This window comes from Ambystoma mexicanum, chromosome 6p (genome assembly GCF_040938575.1).
Source record: "Ambystoma mexicanum isolate Mex_15411 chromosome 6p, UKY_AmexF1_1, whole genome shotgun sequence".
Lineage (NCBI taxonomy): Eukaryota > Metazoa > Chordata > Amphibia > Caudata > Ambystomatidae > Ambystoma > Ambystoma mexicanum.
In genome coordinates this window covers 501,427,018-501,447,519 of record NC_090935.1, presented here as the reverse complement: position 1 = coordinate 501,447,519, position 20,502 = coordinate 501,427,018, and the positions used below count along the sequence as shown (strand labels likewise).

The 20,502-nt window shown below is 46.1% G+C and overlaps 1 long non-coding RNA gene across 1 annotated transcript in view; it reads right to left on the bottom strand.

Moving 5' to 3' along the window:
• The window catches only part of LOC138511556 (uncharacterized), a 348,218-nt gene that overhangs the window by 262,679 nt on the left and 65,037 nt on the right, over positions 1-20,502 (bottom strand). The gene's annotated exons all lie outside the window — the stretch shown is intronic.

Below are 20,502 nucleotides of genomic sequence, written 5' to 3'. Positions count from 1 at the left end.
CATGCCACCGGCAGTATGTTTCTCCAATGCATAAATCCACTTCCCAGCCCCTGCAGTGAGCTAAGGGAGTGTCTTTATCAAGTTTTTCATGTCCATGTGTGACCACGGGACATAATATGCCCAACTGAGACTCTTCTGGAGCAATCGAAACTGAGTTATACCTGTTTTTACTGGGGCTTCCCCCATCTCTCTCCTACCATGTATTACAGTCATGTGAATACTGTGGCATGTCCTATAGCTCCATGGTGTGCTTTCTATCGCTCCTGCACACTGTTCTCCTTGCTTGACACCCATTCCTCTCCTTCTTGATCATCTACTTCGATTACATCCCCTAACCCTTCTATAGCATAGAAGCATTATCAGCACTACCATGGGGTGCCATCTCCTGTCCTCCCTGCTCAGTCCCTGTACCCATGGCAGAAACCCTGTTCTCCATGTCCACCTCAACTGTTCTGATAACTGAGTTGTCTAAGCTAACAAGAACCTGCCCATGTCTCCACCTACCTCCTTCTGCGTCCCCTTATGTCTTCTCACTTCCTCCCGCTCTTCATCTCTCTGCCGCCTTAGCAGAACTATCTCTTCCTGCGCTATCCATAGGGCTTCCTCCATATTTTCCCGTTCTTGTGCATCTATAACTCTTTGCAGCCTATCCTCTATCCTTGCAGGAAGAGGCCAAACCTCTTCTTTTTCTCTAATTTTCAATCCTTCCTCCGATCTTCTACTTAACCGCCTCACTCTTTCTCGCTCCTCCACTCTTAATCCATCTGCTAACCTAGAAGTTGTGGTAGTTATCCCCTTTCTGCTCTTCATTTTTGACCTTTCTGTAGCCCTAACCATTGAAGGAGTTACCCTTCCACTTTCCTCAAAATCCCAGTTATTAGAAATCGTAAATGATGGAGACGCTACCTGTGTCCATCTTGCAACCACTGGAGTAGCTGCTGGAGAAAGTGGTGGTACAAACTCAGGGTCTGTGTACCCCTCTGTGGGTGAGAAAGGATAGCACCCATTTGGGGGTAGTGCAGAAGAAATTCCTGCACCCTCTTTTTTCGGCCCTCCCCCCACAATTTCAACACAATGCGCTTTTTACATTCATCCTCAATAATTCAAGAATACAATCCACACAAAGATCTTTTATCATTCCAATGTTCACAAACCAGCTTCTTTTATGTTATGCAGAACAGTCGTGAACCCTCATTGGTACTGAGTGTACATTTCCCTTTTTACATATTGTACAGTACAGTAGAAGTGTGTACCAGATTGTCGATTTTGGAGTGATAAACTTCTATCCGAAAATTATTTATTTAATTAATCTAGATTTGTATGATGTGCTTTACTCAATAAGACAATTGTAACATTGTAATGACTATAATGTATGCTGGAATGGAACATTTGATGTAAAATTTCAAAAGAGCACATTTGCGATATTAGTGCAAACAATAATCAATTTTGTATAGATTCTTTTGCAGAGAACGCACACCATTTCATCTCTCAAAATATACATCAATGTTGGAAAGGGCCACACTCAGATTAAAACCAGGTATATGTTTCTTCCGTGAGGACAAAGCCAATGTTTTTACGTGCTGGCCGCTGAATAGTTGGTAGTGCTGCACATTTTTATAGCATGTATAAACACTAATAAATAATATAACAAATGCATTTGTAGACCGAGCAGCCTATTGCCTTTGCTCCTTATTAGTCTGTCAGATCCCCTGCACATCCCTGAACCTATCTGTGCCCCATCACCTACCCATACGTACAATGCTTCCTTAATGCAATCATAATATCCCTGCAGGAACCACGAAATGGCAATCAGAGGCAAATACCAGAATGCTCCCGACATTGCAGATGCCATGTCGATGTTCCACTCCTTCCACTTTTAACCAAAGGCACTCTTGCACCGAGAGTGAGCGAGAGAGACAGAGAGAGAGACATACACTAGGACAGAGATGTGGAGAGGGAGAAGAGATAAAGAAAGCACAAAGAGAGTGAGTGATCTGGATTTGTTTGTGATGTGCCGGGTACATCTACTGAAGATAAACCAGAATTAAGAAAAGAGGGAGAGAAAAATGTATGAACATAAGTTCATATGAAAATAAGAAAATAAGGAACGAAAAGGAGATACATGGAATGGAAAAAATAAAGCAGGTAAAAAGAAACCAGGACAGAAGAAATGAAGAAATAGAGATATGACTAAAAGATGGTACAAAATAAAGAAGAAGAAAAGAAGACCAATTAGAAGGAAAGTAATTAAGGTGGGAGGAAAGATGACAAGAAGGAAACAAGGAAAGCTGATGGAAAGAAGGGAAAGAAGGAAATAAAGATGGGATCAGTTGAATCAGCAAGATTTTAGCTGTTTTCTGAAGGTCAGCTGGGCTTCTTCTGTGTGAAGGGATTTGGGCAGAGAACTATAGCATTTGGTTGAAAACAATGTAAAAGAAGTTCCTCTGTGAGTTTTGTAGAGGGTTCTGGAGCTTCATTTCTGGGTCAAAGTGCTTGTGATTGTTGTTAGTAGATGAATATGCCTGTGATGGATTCTCAGCACCTGCCCTGCAAGTTGTGATGCTGGAAATGCATCGGAGGAACAGGGCCTCCGTATCCTTGTCCTTTACTGCTTTTTATCGTGTGTTCTGTCGTGTTTTCCGCGCAGGAGTTCATGGGGGACTCCTGGCGGTGCAGCTCTCTTTCTTTTGGTTTGGTGAACGGACCTGTGGGATACCCTTATGGCACCCATGGGTAGGGGTACAACCCTGTGCCCCTAGTGTATGTTTTTGGGCACCTGTGGGTGGCCCGCAGAGCAGGGTATGGGCTGGTGGCAGCTCCATGCGGAAGTTGACGGGTGCGCGGAGTATCCTCCATTTTGGGATACCCCGGCCCTGCCATTTGAATCAGTTGATTCCTGACGTTGGCCTCTTGCTTTCTATTTCCCATTACCTTGTTTTCCCAAAGTCCTGGGAAACCCTGACTCTGTCCCTTCCCCCTGACTGGCTGTTGGGTGGAAGTGCCATATATGGTGTTGTTGTGAACGCCCGGCCAGACTGGCTGGAGCCTTCCCGGTGATGTATGTTGTGGGTACCTCCTGTGGGTGGGACCTTGGTGAATAGAGTGTGTGACGAATATGCATTCTGTGTTGTGGGTGTCTAGTATCTGGTGGTTGACACAATGACTGAGACAACCCTGCCCGAAACCGGTATGAATGCAGCTTGGAGTGTTGAATGGCTCCGTACTTGTCCCAATACACATAACTTGTTGTGAGTGTCTGGAGAGAAGTGAATGGCCTGAATACCTCGTGTGCCTGATTGGCTGCCTGCCTGCATGAATGCCCGTAGTCATGATTGGATGCTTGAGTGTGACCCAGCGGAATGAATAGGAGATCAACAGTATATCTGGGGACCTCTCACTGCTCGGAATCGTGTTCAGAAGCAGAAGTCCACTACGACAAGTAACTGGAGTAACTGACGCTTGACCTTGAAGCCCTGCTGGACGAGAAGAATTGCTGTTGCTCTCCTTCGCAATCTGAAAGCTGCTGTGTTTCCAAGGACTGACCCAGAGAGGACCTGGTAAGGTGACCTCTTCCCGAGCTAAGAGGTGCACAGCTGATCTTTGCCAACGCTCCCTGGTAGACAGACCTTCGACAGGCTGCCGACCCGATACAGGGACTTCTGCAGAACTCCAAGGAGAAGCGCCCGGACTGTTGTCCGCCACTGTCGCCGACCGCTGTCGCCGACCGGAGCTGCTGTGCTCCCATTTGCCTAAGAACTTCCATTGATCATCGGACACTCTCGCCTGCATCGTCATCCGCTTTTCTCCCGCTGGAGCAGGCCCGACCGTCGACGCGCCGAGGAGTATCCACCGGTGGGTTTCCTGCCAACTAAGGACCACAGAGACGCTGACGACTCGACGCCCTTGCTGGGCCACAGTTCTTCATCATCTCTTTGCGGTCCAGAACTATCGTCACCGAGGTTCCCTGCACACCTCTTCCTTGCAGGACGCCAACGCTCTGTCATCGATGAGCACCGCTAGGAATGAAGCTGCCACTTCCCTGCCGTAGTTCACCCTGTTCACGTCCGACGTTCGATGACCCGTGACTCCTGCCTTAAAGGGAGGGCACTCAAGAAGGGCCCTCGATTCCCCGACACCGAACACCAAGTTCCCCGACACCTCTATATGATCCGTGGTTTCCGCCTGAAAAGGAGGCACTCAAGAAGGATCGGTCGACGCATCGTCTGAGAACTCTACTCCACCAGGTACATTGGGGGGGTAAAACCTTAATAGGAAGAAGTGAGACTATTGAACATATGGACTGGGCTTGTGCGATATATCCTGATTTTACAGGTTGCCCAGGTAGGGGGATCTCAACACAGAACTGTGCCTAGGGGTAGGGGTCAGCATTCTGCCTATTGTTTCAACCATCTTACGTCCTGCCTATCTCTATTGCTGGTTTCCTCGTCATTAATCTGTGTGACATTTTAACCGTACAGTTGATGCACTTTAATGAGATTCGATAACATTAGTGGTACCACTTTAGAATTGTATATATTTATCATTATTGACTTCCGAGTACAAAGTGCGTTATTGTGATTTTGTGTACATACCTTTGAATATTAATTATATAAAGGGCCTCATTACGACCCAGGCGGTAAGTTACCGCCTGGGTCGTACCCTTACCACCATGGTGTAAACTATGTTTACACCATGGTGGATGGCGGATTTACCGCCCCATTCCAAGGTGAGTGGGGCGGTAAATCCCCATTTCCCATTTTACCCTTCCCCATTCCCATTTTTGCCCCATAGGGTATAATGGGAGTGGGGAAGGCGCTAATTACGCCACCGTAAATTACGGTGGCGTAAGTAGCACCATGGTCCCTTAGCGCCATAGATTTTAACGCCTGCAAAAAGCAGGCGTTAAACGCATCATGGGGCTAAGGGACCTCGGAATCAGGCGTTAATGGTCGGCGCCATTTACGGCGCCGTTAACCCCTTAACGCCTGATTCGTAATGAGGCCCAAAGACTGTGTTTTCAGTAATAAAGTGTGTGGACATTCCTTTGTGGGGGTTTGGGGACTACACTGTACTTAAGAACCAGCCCCCATCACCTCCTGAGAAGCTAGGCCTTGATTGCTCGACCACGTACCAATAATAGAGAATCTTGGCTGGGGTCCTCTGTGCCTCTCCTCTACCATATAGAGAGCGGAAGTACAGACACCCCCTACCAGTCTTTACACAAGTCACAGAATATTTAATTCTCTGTTCGAAGGGAGCAAATGGAGTGTTCGTACGGCTCGAGTGATGAATTTGTATCTTTTAAGTCTGAGAAGCAATTTATCTTTACCATGAGGCCCATAGCTCGTAAATCCAGCTCCTGGGCCAGCACGACCCTTGCGGCATCTCCGGCACTCATTCCTGGCTCCACTTCCCCAGTCCTGCCTCCCTAGCCCTCCCTCAGGCCCTGATTGGCTAAAAATGCTGGTGTGTATTTCGCGGGCCTAACCCCTGCCCACTTGCTCCCTGCGCTTCTTCAGCACCGAGACCACAGGTAAGTGCAGTGCTTTTGGTGCCCCATAGCTTGTGAATCCAGCTCCTGTGCCAGCACAACCCTCGCGGCACCCCCAGCACCCATACCTGGCTCACCTTCCCCAGTCCCACCTCCTCAGCCCTCCAGAGGCCCTGATTGGCAAAAAATGCTGGTGTGTATTTCGAAGGCCTAACCCCTGTACATAGGCTCCCTGCGCCTCTTTACCACCAAGGCCACAGGTAAGCGTGGTGCTTTTGGTGACCCATAGCTCGTGAATCCAGCTCCTGGGGCAGCACTAACCTTGCGACATCCCTGGCACCTTTCCTGGCTCCCCTTCCCTAGCCCAGCCTCACTAGCCCTCCCCCAGGCCCTGACTGCTTCCTCCTCTCCTTATTCTGGACCCTACCTGGCCAGCCCCCTGCCCAGCAGCCCCTGTGGCTAAAGGCCCCACGACAAAGCGCGGCTCCTACATTGGCTGGCTCCATATCGTGTCTGCCGGTGTCAGCAAGGAAGGCCAGCGGCCAGCTGTCAATTAGGAGCAACTATCAAGGACGGTGTGGCCTGTGTGGGGAGTAGAGCAATCACTATACTCCAGAAGCCCTGCCACTCGACCTACCCTCAAAATCTAGCAAACCAGGAAATGAATACTAACCGGCCTAAGAAGTTGATAGAATTGTGAATATGTGCCTGCGTCAGTCACATCTAGACAGGCTTGTAAATGTTAGCCAGTGCCACATTTAGCGAGAAATGTGAATATTTGCCTGCGTCCCTTATGGACAGACTTATGAATATTGCCACTGCCACAGCCAGAGAGAATTGTGAATATAGATCTGGTCAAATCTAGACAGGATTGTGTATATTAGCCAGTGCCACAGTTAGACAGGATTTAGAATATTTTCCTGCGCCACATCTAGACAGATTGTAAATGTTAGCCAGTGCTACATTTAGAGAGAATTGTGAATATTGGCCTGCGTCACACCTAGACAGGATTGTGAATGTTAGCCTGCATTGCATCTGGACAGGATTGTGTATATTAGCCAGTACCACATTTAGAGAGATCTGTGAATACTTGCCTGCGTCACATCTAGACATGATTGTAAATGTTAGCCAATACCACATTTAGAGAGAATAGTTAATGGTTGCCTGCGTCACATCTAGACAGAATTGTAAATGTTAGCCAGTGCTACATTTAGAGAGAACTGTGAATATTTGCCTGCGTCACTTCTAGACAGGATTGTAAATGTTAGTCAGTGCCACATTTAGAGATATCAGTGAATTTTGCCTGCATCACATCCAGACAGGATTGTGAAGATTAGCCAGTGCCACAGTTAGAGTGAATGGTGAATATTTGCCTGTGTCACATCTAGACAGGATTGTGAAGATTATACAGTGCCACAGTTAGAGAGAATGGTGAATATTTGCCTGTGTGAAATCTAGACAGGATTATGAATGTTAGCCTGTGTCGCATCTGGACAGGATTATGAATATTGCCAGTGCCACATTTAGAGAGAATTGTGAATATTGGCCTGTGTCACATCTAGACAGGATTGTGAATGTTAGCATGCATCGCATCTCGACAGGATTGTGTATATTAGCCAGTGCCACATTTAGAGAGATCTGTGAATGCCTGCCTGCGTCACATCTAGACAGGATTGTAAATGTTAGCCAATGCCACATTTAGAGAGAATTGTGAATATTCGCCTGCGTTACATCTAGACAAGATTGTGAATGTTAACCTGCCTTGCATCTGGACAGGATTATGAATATTACCACTGCCATATTTAGAGATAATTGTGAATATTGGCCTGCATCACATCTAAACAGGATTTTCAATGTTAGCCTGCGTCGCATCTGGACAGGATTGTGTATATTAGCCAGAGCCACATTTACACAGGATTTTGAATATTAGCCTGTGCCACATGTAGACAGGATTTTAAATGTTAGCGAGTACCACGCTTATAGAGAATTGTGAATATTGCCCTGCGTCACATCTAGACAGCATTGTGAGTGTTAGCCTGCATCACATTAGACAGCATTGTGAATGTTAGCCTGCGTCGCAAACTGGACAGGATTGTGTATGTTAGCCAGTGCCACATTCAGAGAGATTTGTGAATATTGGCCTGCATCACATCTAGATGGGATTTCTAAATATTAGCCTGCATCAAATCTAGACCGGATTGTGGATGTTAGCCTGTGTCACATCTGGACAGGATTGTGTATGTTAGCCAGTGCCATATTTAGAGAGATCTGTGAATACCTGTCTGTGTCAAATCTGGACAGGATTTTAAATGTTAGCCAATCCCACATTTAGAGAGAATTGTTAATATTTGCCTGTGTCACATCTAGACAGGGTTGTGAATGTTAGCCTGCGTCACATCTGGACAGGATTGTGTATGTTTGCCAGTGCCACATTTAGAGAGAATTGTGAATGTTTGCCTCTGTCACATCTAGACAGGATTGTGAAAGTTAGCCTGCGTCACATCTGGACAGGATTATGAATGTTAGCCAGTACCACATTCAGAGAGAATTGTGAATGTTTGCCTCCATCACATCTATGACAGGATTGTGAAGGTTATCCTGCATTGCATCTGGTCAGGATTATGAATGTTAGCCTGCGTCGCATATGGCCAGTGGCACATTCAGAGAGAATTGTAAATATTTGCCTCTGTCACATCTAGACAGTATTGTGAATTTTAGCTAATGCCACATTTAGACAGGATTGTGAATATTAGCCTGTGTCACATCTAGACAGTATTGTGAATGTTAGCTAATGCCACATTTAGACAGGATTGTGAATATTGCCAGTGCCACATTTCGTCTCGGGAGGATAGCTCAGCGGCAACGTGCTCGCTTTCGAAGCAAGGCGACACAGAGCAACATAGGTTCGATCCCAGGGTCCGCGCTTAGAAACCTCTGGGAATTAAGCGCGTTATAAATAACCTATCATATCATATATTATCATTTAGAGAGAATGGTGAATACTAGCCATTGCCACAACTAAACAGGATTGTGAATATTAGCCTGCATCAAATCTAGACAGGATTGTGTATATTGCTAGTGCCACATTTAGTTATAACTGTGATTACTAGCTTGCGTCACATCTAGACAGGACTGTGAATACTAGCCAGTGCTGCATCTAGATAGAAATGTGGAGATATCCATGCACCAAATCTAGAAAGAACCTGGAAATTAGCATGTATCACATCTAGATAGTGAATCTCTGCATACCTAAATCACACGAAAAAATCCACACTACCATCTTCTCGCCTGGCAAACCGCACACACTTCATCACACTGCAACAAAAAACAAACAACACTTAAACTGCACCAACAGCACCCAAGGTCTCGCCAGTGCCACATTTAGAGAGATCTGTGAATACCTGCCTGCGTCACATCTAGACAGGATTGTGAATGTTAGCCTGCGTCGCATCTGGACAAGATTATGAATATTACCACTGCCACTTTTAGAGAGAATTTTGAATATTGGCCTGCTTCACATCTGGACAGGATTGTGAATGTTAACCTGCGTCACATCTGGACAGGATTGTGCAGGTTAGCCAGTACCACATTCAGAGAGAATTGTGAATGTTTGCCTCCATCACATCTAGACAGGATTGTAAATGTCAGCCTGCGTCACATCTGGACAGAATTGTGTATGTTAGCCAGTGCCACATTCAGAGAGAATTGTGAATAATTGTCTCTGTCACATCTAGACAGGATTGTGAATATTATCCTCTTTCACACCTAGACAGGATTGTAAATATTGCCAGTGCCACATTTAGATATGACTATGATTACTAGATTGCGTCACATCTAGACAGGACTGTGAATACTAGCCAGTGCCGCATCTAGATAGAAATGTGAAGATATTCACACACAACATCTAGAAAGTACCTGGATAATTAGCACGTATCACATCTAGATAGCGAGGACATATAACCCACTAACCCAATGTTTCAAATCTCTGCATACCTAAATCCCCAGAAAAAATCCATACTACCATCTTCTCACCCAGCAAACCACACACACTTCACCACACTGCAATAACAAACAAACAAAACTTAAACCGCACCAACAGCACAAGAGGTCTCGCATTAATCCGATATTCACACCAAAGCTCAGATCACAGTGAAAACAGAATTGAAGCTGTCAACAACACACCACTTTTCTCACTTTGCTATTCCCTCTTCACCCAACTAACCCACCCCGACTTATTGTTGGCAGATCCCCTGAAGCGCCTGGGGACCAATTCCGTTGGTGACAGTGCACGGTACAAATACCTTTGACATTAACATCTGTTCATTTTAGACTTTTGGCAGCCTGTTGTGTAGGTATTCCGTGGTATCCAGCTTGAAACTGTTGGTGCACTCTACTCTTGAGAGTACCAGAGTAGTATCTATGGTTATGGGCATAATGGTCAGGTAGGTCATGACGCGCCTGATCATTCAGTGATGGAATAAGCAACTCCTTATAAAGACTTAAATCAGTGATTCCAGATAAGGATGCTGTCCAGCATGAGTCCAAGGAAATAATCATTATAATAATACGCTTTTTATATAGCGCTTTATATGAGACATATTCATATACATCACTATTATTACCCAGTCGAAATAAGAAGGATGAAAGACTGCGTTGGCTTTGTTCCTGTAGATCAATCCCAGATCACAGCAACGAACGTTCAACCCACTTAGCCACCTTACCTTAAATGTTTGTGCACTGGAATGGGATGAACAGCCTAGCACTGCAGCCATCACATGACCCAAATACCAGCTCAAAATATGTAGGGGGTTAGGTTTGGCCATTGCCTCCTCCATTTCTGACTGTCCAACTCCCCTCTTGGGAGAAAGGGAAAGTTCATCAGAGAGCAGTTCAATAGAGCTTATTTGTATTATCGCAGGTAATGATGGGTAGCCTTTTTTTCATTTTTGTAGACAAGGCAAACGAGGCACAAAGTGATAGGGTCAATTGCACTGGTTTCATGAATGCAACATGAGTGAAGTTTCCTACTTAACGCAAGAGTTGCAACCTTTCTTGCATTCTATTGACGGGCCAGTGGAGAAAATACCCTTTGCTCTTCACCCATTGTAAAATCTGCATTGGACCACGTTTGTAATAACTAATTTGCTCCGTTCACATAACTGGAGAAGGCTGTTTGGTAATCATGGTCTTCGCCCGCAGTTGTGTGTGTGATACGACCTCACTTGATCAGGTGGGGATCAGCTGATTAGATTCAGGTTTCCAGATTCCATGCATCACAGCAATAACTCATCAATATAGAAGTCTGATTAGTTTACCCTATAATCATGGGTAATAAAAGCTACCAATAAGCCCTTTGCCAAGGTGCCAACACCAACGCAAAATGTTGAATGATTTGCTCTCCCTAACTGATTCTCATGCCTCCTCTCACCTCTTCCACCTGCTTCCGGCCAATACTGCCTGCTTGTTTCGTTTTGCTTATGCAGTGGTTGCTTCCTCCTCCAGTTGTTACCACTTCCTCCAGATTATCACTAACCCCTCCAGGTGTTATGTCCTCTGGAAACTCCCATCCTCTTATCCTGTTGCTTCAATCTCCCCATCCAACTCCCCATCACAGTCTCCATAGATTGCCCTCTACTTCAAACTTTCAGCAGCTCCCTTTCCTACTTAAAATCCTGGACAAAGCAGCCTACCTGCAAGTCCAGAAATTCCTCGAAGACAACCGGCTTCTCGGCCTGCAGCAATCTGGATTTCGCCCACGACATTGCACTGAAACAGCTCTCTTGGACCTAAAGAATCAAATGTACGATCTAAGAGACACAGGCTAACCTGCGCTCCTTCTGCTCCTTGACCTATCCGCAGCTTTCGACCTAGTGGATCACAACACTCTGTGCCACCATCTGGCAACTGTGGCTAACTTCTCCCTTAAATCCTGTGGCTGGATTACCTCCTTTCTCCAAGAAAGGGCCATGAAAGTATTTTCTGACTCAGCCTCTACTACCCCTAGCCACATTAAATGGAGTGTGCCGCAGGGCTCCTGTATTGCGCCCACACTCTACAACCTTTTCACAAGGCCTTTGTTCAGTATCCTTGACTCCCTGCTCATCTCGTATACCAACTATGCGGATGACACGCAGGTGCTCATTCCACTCACTGGAGACTATGAGGCAGACCTCAAAACACTCACCACCATCTACTCTACTATCCAATCCTGGATGGCAAATAACTGGCTCTGCTTCAATAGTGAAAAAACAGAACTTCTGCTCATAGGGTCACCCTCCACACTCGGCAAGCTTGATGAACAGTACTTATCCTTCACTATTGATAATAACTCCATCAATGTCTCCAACAATGTAAAGACACTTGGAGTATACCTTGACTCCAACCTCACCATGGACAGGCAGGTGAATCCCATCGCATCTTCATCAGCCTATTATTCCAAAGTCCTCAATGCAGCCAGACGTTACCTATCACGCCAGAACAGCCTCACAATTGCCAGGGCAATAATTGGCTCAAGGCTGGACTATTGCAATGCCCTCCTCCTAGGGACATCTTGCAAAAATGTGGCCAAACTCCAGCTTGTCCAAAACAACGCCCTTAGGGCAACTACAGGAACCTCCAGGAAAGATCACACATCCGAAGTTAGAAGGCAGGCCCACTTGCGCCCTGTCAAAGAGAGAATTGTCTTCAAAACCCTGGCCATCACGCACAAGTGCCTACATGAACTCGCACCTCCGTACCTTGCTCAGAGAATCACCAAGCACACTGCCACAAGCCCCCTCAGGAAGTGCTACTCTAACATGATCATCACGCCCACAACTCGGAAAGCCTTTGCAGGAGGATCTAGCTTCCCCACCCTAGCAGCCACCCACTGGAACGCACTTCCCTCCCACCTAAGAGTGATAGAGTCTCACCAAGCATTCCGGGAGACCATAAAAACTAAACTCTTTATCTAAAAACCTATGTCTTCATGCAGGTGTATACTTAACCACTGTTCATATGCCTCTGCTTGTAACCATGTTCTTCTCTGTTCGCAAACTGTTCTTGCTTTCTGTAACCAAGAGACTTCTGGTCACCTGTAACCTTATTCAAAAATTCTTACATAATCCTGTAACAGCGCCTCGATGCCCACGGGCTGCAAGTGCGCTCTACAAATGCAAATAAATAAACAACCTCCTCGAGCTCTTCACCTCTTATTCCACATGATGTTACTCCCTCATTTCAAACTCTCAGCAGCTCCTCTTGGTATCACTACCTCCTCCAGCTTTTGACCTCCTCCTGGTGCCTTCTTCCCTTCCTGCATCCTCTAGCCTTCGCTCCTCGACAGTCCTTGCAACACACTCTGAAATCCTCTAACTACCAGGCACAACCTGCTGTAACAACCCACACTATCATAATAGTGTATATACTAGTACCCCTAACCCCTGGGGGAGAATGGGGTTGTTGATCTGCACCGGTGGGTCTCATGTGAAGGTCTATGATTGGTTCTGGGTCTGTGGTCCACTGAGGCTGTGTGGGCCTGATTAATTCTATATTAAATCTGTTGGATATTTTGAAATTCTTGTGTACACTGAGGAAGTCAGGGAGAGATGCCTGTGAGAAGTCTAGAGTTAAGATTTGGGCAGGCAAGGTTGCATTGTCTGTTTATATTGCCTCCTCCTTAGTCCTGCAATCAAATCCATACATTTGTGGGTTTGGCGGGTTTGCTTGCAGGTCTTCGGATCCAAAGGGAACCATGAACCTCATGGCATCTGATAAAAGTATACTTGTGGTATGCAGGCTCTACGTGAAAACTCATTGTAGGTCTGATGTGCGAGGAAGATGATTTTTGAGTCTCTGGTGGGGAGGAGTGTGCCCATGGTGCCTACCATGTGACTAGGCACTGCCCCATGATGGAGGCCAAAGGAGGGTAGCCCATCATCCACTTGTTGGGGGAGGCATCTGGTGCTGAGTCACTCTCCCACAGAAACAGACGGAAAATCTAGTCACAGCACCCTCTGTGAAACACAGCACGACTGAAGTGCGTTGCAAGTGTGTCGCAATCTGCAGACAATTGCTGGCTGTGGCTATTGCTTTTCACGACTGCAGAACTGAAGGAGCATTGATTTGCATCTGTGTTCCACCTGCTTTCCCTGGCGGTCTAGCGACTTGTTTAGAAACTTTACATGTTGACACTTCAAAACCAGAACGCAGTTCGTCAGCATGCGCATTGCACATGTGTTGCAGTCTGCAGGAAATTGCCACTGTGTATTGGAGTATTACCTGTGGCTATTGTATTTCAGGACTGCTGTACTGAAGGAGCAGTGATTTGCATCCGTGCCCCACCCGCTTTCCCAGGCGTTCTAGCGGCTCGGCTAGAAACGTTGCATCCTGTTGACACTATAAAAGCAGAATGCAGCGCATTAGCACGCATGTCTGAAGTGTGTTGCAAGTGTGTTGCAGTCTGCAGTCCACAGGAAGCGGGGACGTGAGGTGGTGAAAAGTCTCTTCGTATTGCAGCAGTGAGCCCCGCCTTTCAACTCTTAACTCCTCCACTGGCATGCCACCCGCGTTAAATGAAAACATTATTACTACCTACGATCTAAACCCAAGGAGGCGATGTCTAATTGTCCACTAATTAATAAAATTGACATGGTAAACTACCAAAACAGCTTAACACAAGAGAGAACTAGTATAGTGGAGGAAATTACAGATTATTACGTGGCGGAGGTAGCTGGACAAGCACCTATAATAATTTCGAGTGAGGACCCTGTTGGAATCTCAGCACATCATTCTGCTTCTATAGACAATAACAACTCGCTTTTAGGGCTTTACTATACTTCACAAACATAAATTAATTGTATTGAGCAAATTGTAGTGCCCGAGTTGACAGCTGACCCCAGTTGTGATCAAATAGATTCAATGTGCATGATGAAGTACCTAGCGGTCAATGTGCGATTATCGGCTTCTCCTGTTCTTTTTGCCGAAACATCTGTTATAAACTACACTCAGGTGGACTGTACCTCGGTATCTCTTGACAATGCACACCTGTGCACCCTACACTATGTGGTAAAGATCCTGCTAATATCGTTTGCCAGGATCTATGAGTAAAAAAATAAATACATTCTGGACCACCACAAAGCCCTACCCCTTCATTCGGTGGCCAATCAGTCGACTCCACTCCATAACCACACTAAACCCCTCTCTTAGAGACTACTCTGAACTTGAAGTCATCAACATCCTCAAAAACCTAAAACCTTCGATGTGCAAAGGGGACATCTGTCCTTCCAAGCTCATCAAGGACTGTGCCGACAGCCTTGCTCCACTACTGACAGCCTTCATTAATGCCTTCATTAATGCCTCGTTCAGCATTATCCCCACCAGCCTCAATTTATTTATTGTGTTTTAGTCAAAGAACTCGACTTTTCCCAAAATTAAGATAGCAGTACGTATTAAATCACATATATCATCACTATATAAAACCAGAGAAAAGAAGAAAAGAAAACAGAAGAAAATTAAGAAAAAGAAAAGCAGTTCAGATTACAAAATCCTTCAATTTGGTGTTTCACTTCACAAGGCTCAACGTAAAAATGTTACCACCTCCCAAGTCAAAAGGCTTTCATGGCCTGAGCATAACTCGTCCCAAAAAGATTGGGTGTCCACCCACCATTCCTGGCTTGTCCTGTGTTCTGGTATTTCCTGCACCTCTCTCTCCCCTGCACACACTGGTCACCCCGTGCTGCAAACCATCCCTATCTTTCCTCTGCACTCTGTTCTTGTTCCCATCTCTCCCCTCCCTTGTTCCTCTCTTTTTCTGTCCTCTGTACCCTTTCTACCCTTTTTTCACTTTGCAGTCCCACTGTCTGACGGTACTGGGGAGAGCACGCTAAATCCTTGGTCATACAGTTAAGACAGGCTTTGCGTGTCTTCTCTTTCTTACACCTAGAGATTTCCAGTCTGACTTGGCATAGTTTTCAGTGGCATGGTAGCCTCATGGCGCTGTTAGAGTGAGGCTGCTGGCGATGTCTTCTTGATGGGGAGGGCCATAATTATGATGTAGAAGATTGTGTAGAGAAGGTGAGTTGAGAGTGAAAGCCTGTGAAAAACGACCAGTGTGGCGGCACTGTGAGTGTGAATGTATTGAGAAGACCGGGTGATTACGCAAGCTGCCACATAAAGTCCTTTCAAAGGGGGTAGAGAGGAGTCGAGAGAAATGTGTTGCCCTATTTTATGGGTGAGATGATGAGAGTTTTGCTGTCAGGATCTCCTATGGGTTTTGCACAGAGGTAGCACAAACTCCTACCTCCCTGTGAGGTCTTGATGCCTGCACTTTAATTATAAACAGGGAACCGTCTGCAAGCTGCCCAGGAAAGAGGGTTAGGGTTCACTGGATTGCTATAGCTGAAAGAATTGAGGCATAGGAACGCGACACAGGACAGGAAAGCACCAATACGAAGCGTCAGCAGAATAAGAGTCATCCAAATGGGCTGTGCAAGCAATACCCCCGATTAGGCCCTTTGTGATTCAATGCACCTGCACAGTGGGCTAGAAGCTGAGAAGGGCTGCACTGTTGCAAAAGTAATTGACTCAATGGAAATGTATGAACAACAGAAATTAGATTAAAGTTCACCTGAGTCACCAAGCGACTCACCAAGCAGAAGTTGGTGTAGAAGGGTAACAAACTACTGTTGCCCATCAATGCTGACCCTTATCTGACCACAGAGGGTGAAATAATACCCCACTCATAAGAGAGAAGACACGGGTGGTTGCTGCTCATACTGGCCAGGTCACGGTCACCGTCTCACTTGTTAGCATTGGCACTGTAACACTCAAACTGAACAGCATTTCCTTTATTGTATCACATTGGGCGTGTTATCCATGTATGTAAGTGGAAATTCCAGTCTGAATGCACTGCTTTATTGATAACTTTTGAGTTACTTAAAATGTTTCCCAAAAAGACTAACTGTAGTACCATGACATTTGTTGGGACTCAAATGTGTGGTTCAAGAATATTTTTTGAAATATATTTGATGTATTAGATACATTGCATGAAGGTAAATAACTTAAAAGTTATCAACAAAGTGGTGCATTCAACCAGACATTTTTATTTACGCCCTTAACTTTATGTGATGACTACGCATGTTTTACTGTGCATCACCACAATGCATACGTTTTTGTTTTACCCCATTTCACTGCATATATATGCAGAGGAGACCCAGCCTTCCCCCATAACTGCTCACATTTATTATGAACTCTACCCACCATCCCCCCATATATATATGCAGTGAAATGGGGCTGTGGAAATTCAACATTTTGGGGTGGGCAGTGATGGGGTGATACCCTTTATGACACACAGTTTGAGTACAATGTTCTGGTTTAACGACGTGTGTGTAGCCTATTTTTAGGACCTCAGCTTAAAATTACAATATTTGCTAGTATTTATTTTTGAGTGTGTGGGGGTTAATACTTGTTGGGTGTACATTATTAGGTTGGCATTGTTGTATTGGGAAGAAAGATGCTTGTAGTAATGCTACAACCAGAGACAGTCAGGGACATGCAACTAGCAATATGCAGCTGATTGCAGTTCAATGTTGTGGGGTCGTGTAGGGGCAGGTCCTGCGCAAAACTATGTTTGTTTTTCTGAACAGTGCCTAAAGGGCAAGACAAAGATAGCATCAGTTGGTTCTTTGGAGGCCGTCAGGGTATAAGAGGTCTGAAATGGCTGCCCCTCATCTTTTGCGCAAACAGCATGGCAGCAGACTGACAGCGGTTTTGGGCCTGTGTACTACCTCATACTTGCCCTACTGATTTAGGCAGTAGGCGGGCTACTGCTTTTTAAGCAGTCCTACTGCCAACAGATTTGGGTGACAGATCCTTCTGCTTTTTATAGTGGCAGGTAATTTCTGTGACTCTAAGGCAATTAATCTGTCTGCGCGATGGGTCTATAAGTGATACATTTGAGTGATGGGCTCAGATCAATCCAGTGACCTGACAGCTACATGGCTCTGCCCTTCACTCTTGCAGGGACAGGCCTTAGGTGAACCACCAGTGAAAGCAAGTGGCAGAGCGTACCATCATCACACAACATCTGCCTATCAGACTGAGTAGGGTATCAGTCTCCATGTTGTTCAGTGTTCCACCTCCACTGCAGTAATACATATGTACTACCTGGGCTGATGCTACAGAGGAGTGGCAAACCTTGCCTACCAGCTCTGTGTGATTACCTTCTGTGAAGGTGGGTAATTAAAGTTAGTTTTAACTTACCATTCAATATTATACATTGTAAACATTTCAACATCTCTCCATGTTGTGCTGTTTGATTGGTTGTGCATTTTAGAATGCTCCAGTGGTGCCAACAATGTATGGTTTGTAATTTCCTGGGATGTCATTGCTATGCTAAGTATTATTTTTTGAAACTTGAAAAATCCTAAATCTTAGACTTTTTGGTCACAGAATGTTGGCAAGTATGCCGCCTGCCCACGGGGGGCATGCAAGGCTGCATGGGGCGGGCCCACACTGTGGAAGCACGAGCAGCTCCTTCAACTTCAACTTCAATGCGTCACACGTGTTAACTGTATAAATATCACATTTATACAGTTAACACACGTGGGGTGTTAAATATGACGGTTGCTCGTTCATTCCCTCTAATTAAATCCTCCTCCCCCAACACCCAATGCCAGCCCGGACTGCACTGCACCTCCTAGGGTGTCAGACAGGACATGGGGGTCACTTCACAGCTGTACACGATCTTTTGCTTAGACCCATGGCGTGTTAACGAGTAGCGCAGGTTTGTGTGGTGAGAAACCGTGCTGCAAAAATCCCTCCTCACCCCCCGCGTGGTGCCATCAGCAGTTTATGCAGCTTTAAAGGTGCCAGACCGGAAAGCCGGGGAAGTGTTTCAATTTATCGTGTGCAAATTAATTAACAAGTGGGAAGAATTAAGGGGCTTGCTGGCTTTTCCTGAATTCTAAACATTGACTAAACAGGCAGCGTTGCATCGCTGTGGCACCTCTGCACGAAAACACTCCTGCCTGGGGCTACTTTGACTTGACTTACCTTACTTAGTAGGCTGAGTAAGTGTGAGGTCTCTCCTCAGGACTCCAGCCAAGGGGGTCGAGTCGGTGGAGTCACACTTCTCTCACGTTGCTGCCTGGCTAGTGGCTTCTGAAGCTGAGACTGCCACTCACAGGGGCACGTGCAGTATGCCGGCCTGGGCAGGTGATGCTCCAAATGCGCAGGCGGCAGGCGTGGGGGGAGGGGCAGGAGGAACACATGAGTGAGCTGCACAGCAGGCAGTAGAGTTAAGAATCTTGTTTGTTTACCATTACCAATACCTGGGCCGCGGCGCTGCTGCTGACCGCCTGAACTCAGTGGCGTAACACAAAATGTGCCCCCCCCCCTGTGAGCCAGGCTGAGGGGGCTCCCCCATCTCGGCAACAAATTACGAGTCGTGCCACACTCTGGGCCGGCCTAGATGATCACGTTTGTACAATACGCACAAACATGCTGCTGAAGGGGTATGTCACACACTGTACTAGGAGAAATATATATGTGTTTTAATGCAATATACAGCACACTGTCTGGGATAAATTGGCTAAAAAGTCAGAGTGTTTGCAAGTGGTTTGTAGGTTAATGCCAATCCAATACATGCAAGTCACCCACAGTGCACAGGAACATTAATGCTTTGCTATTAAAAATTCCATGCCACATTGAAAACATGTCCCACTGGCTGCACAATGTAGACCAGTGTAGACACATATTAACATTACAGTAAAGCATGCCAGGCCATATTTAGACAAACCTAGACTGGTTGCACCAAATTGCCAGTTGATGCACTAACACTCATCAAGAAGAGATCACACATTCAAGCCCGGGTCTCTGCGGCCTCTAACAACACAACCAAACTCTTTAAAATCTGCAAGGAACTGGACAATCCTGTTGCGGTCTCCAACCCTCCTAGGCCCTCTGTATGGCTCTGGCCTCTCATGTCTCTGCTAAACTCAGGACATGCTGTCCTCTATCTCCTCTTCCTCTCCTTCTTCCTCTCTCTGCCCCCCTTTGACCATCTCTACCTCTCATCCACCTGTGTTCTCTTTCTCTCTGACAACACCTGACAAGGTTTCTAGACAAGTTCGATCTATGAAAGTGTCATTCAAACAGGTGCTCCCCTGCTCCTCTAGAACCATCAAGGACCATATTGACACCCTCGATCCAGCCTTAGTCGATTTCTGAAATCACTCTTTCGCCACTGGAACGTTCCCCTCTCCCGTTAAGCACTCCCTTATGCACCCACTCCTCAAGAAGCTGTCTGCTGATCCTACCTGCCCGGCAAACTATTGCTCAATCTCCATCACCCCTTTCCTGGACAAACTCTTGGAAAAACTGGCCATCTCCAAGCTTACTCTACACACTGAATCTGTTGGTTGTATCCATGACCATCAGTCTGGTTTAGAGCTGCCGGAGGCATGGAAACTGCTCTGCTGTACACCTGTGAAGATCTGCTCTCTAACCTTGATTCCAGCATTCCTTCTGTCCTAAGCCTCCTTGATCTTTCCTCTACTTTTGACACAGTCAACCACGCCATCCTGATCAATCAACTACATGAAAACCTGGACATCACGGATCAGGCCGTGGAGTGGCCAACCTCCTTCCTCATGGACTGCCCCTCCAGGTCCAACTTGGTCCCTTTCTATCTGCCACCTCTCTCTCTACCTGTAGCTTTCCCCAGGGCTCTATCCACTCACCTGGGTTTTTCAACCTCTACTTGGCCCCATTGACCCACCTGATCCCTACCTTCTCCTCTAACTTTCAGTGTTATGCGGTGGACACTCAGCTTTCCTTCAGGATCATCTCCTCTCTCGCTCATTCCTGACTGTCAATGCACGATTCAGGATTGATGCGCCTCCAGCGATCTCTGCCTTAACGCCAGTAAGACGAACATCATTCTCATTGTGACCCCCTACCCCTGCTTTCCCTCTCTCACCTTGGGCCCTCTTCCTTTACCTTCCTTCGAGGCAAAACACCTCTCTCTTTCT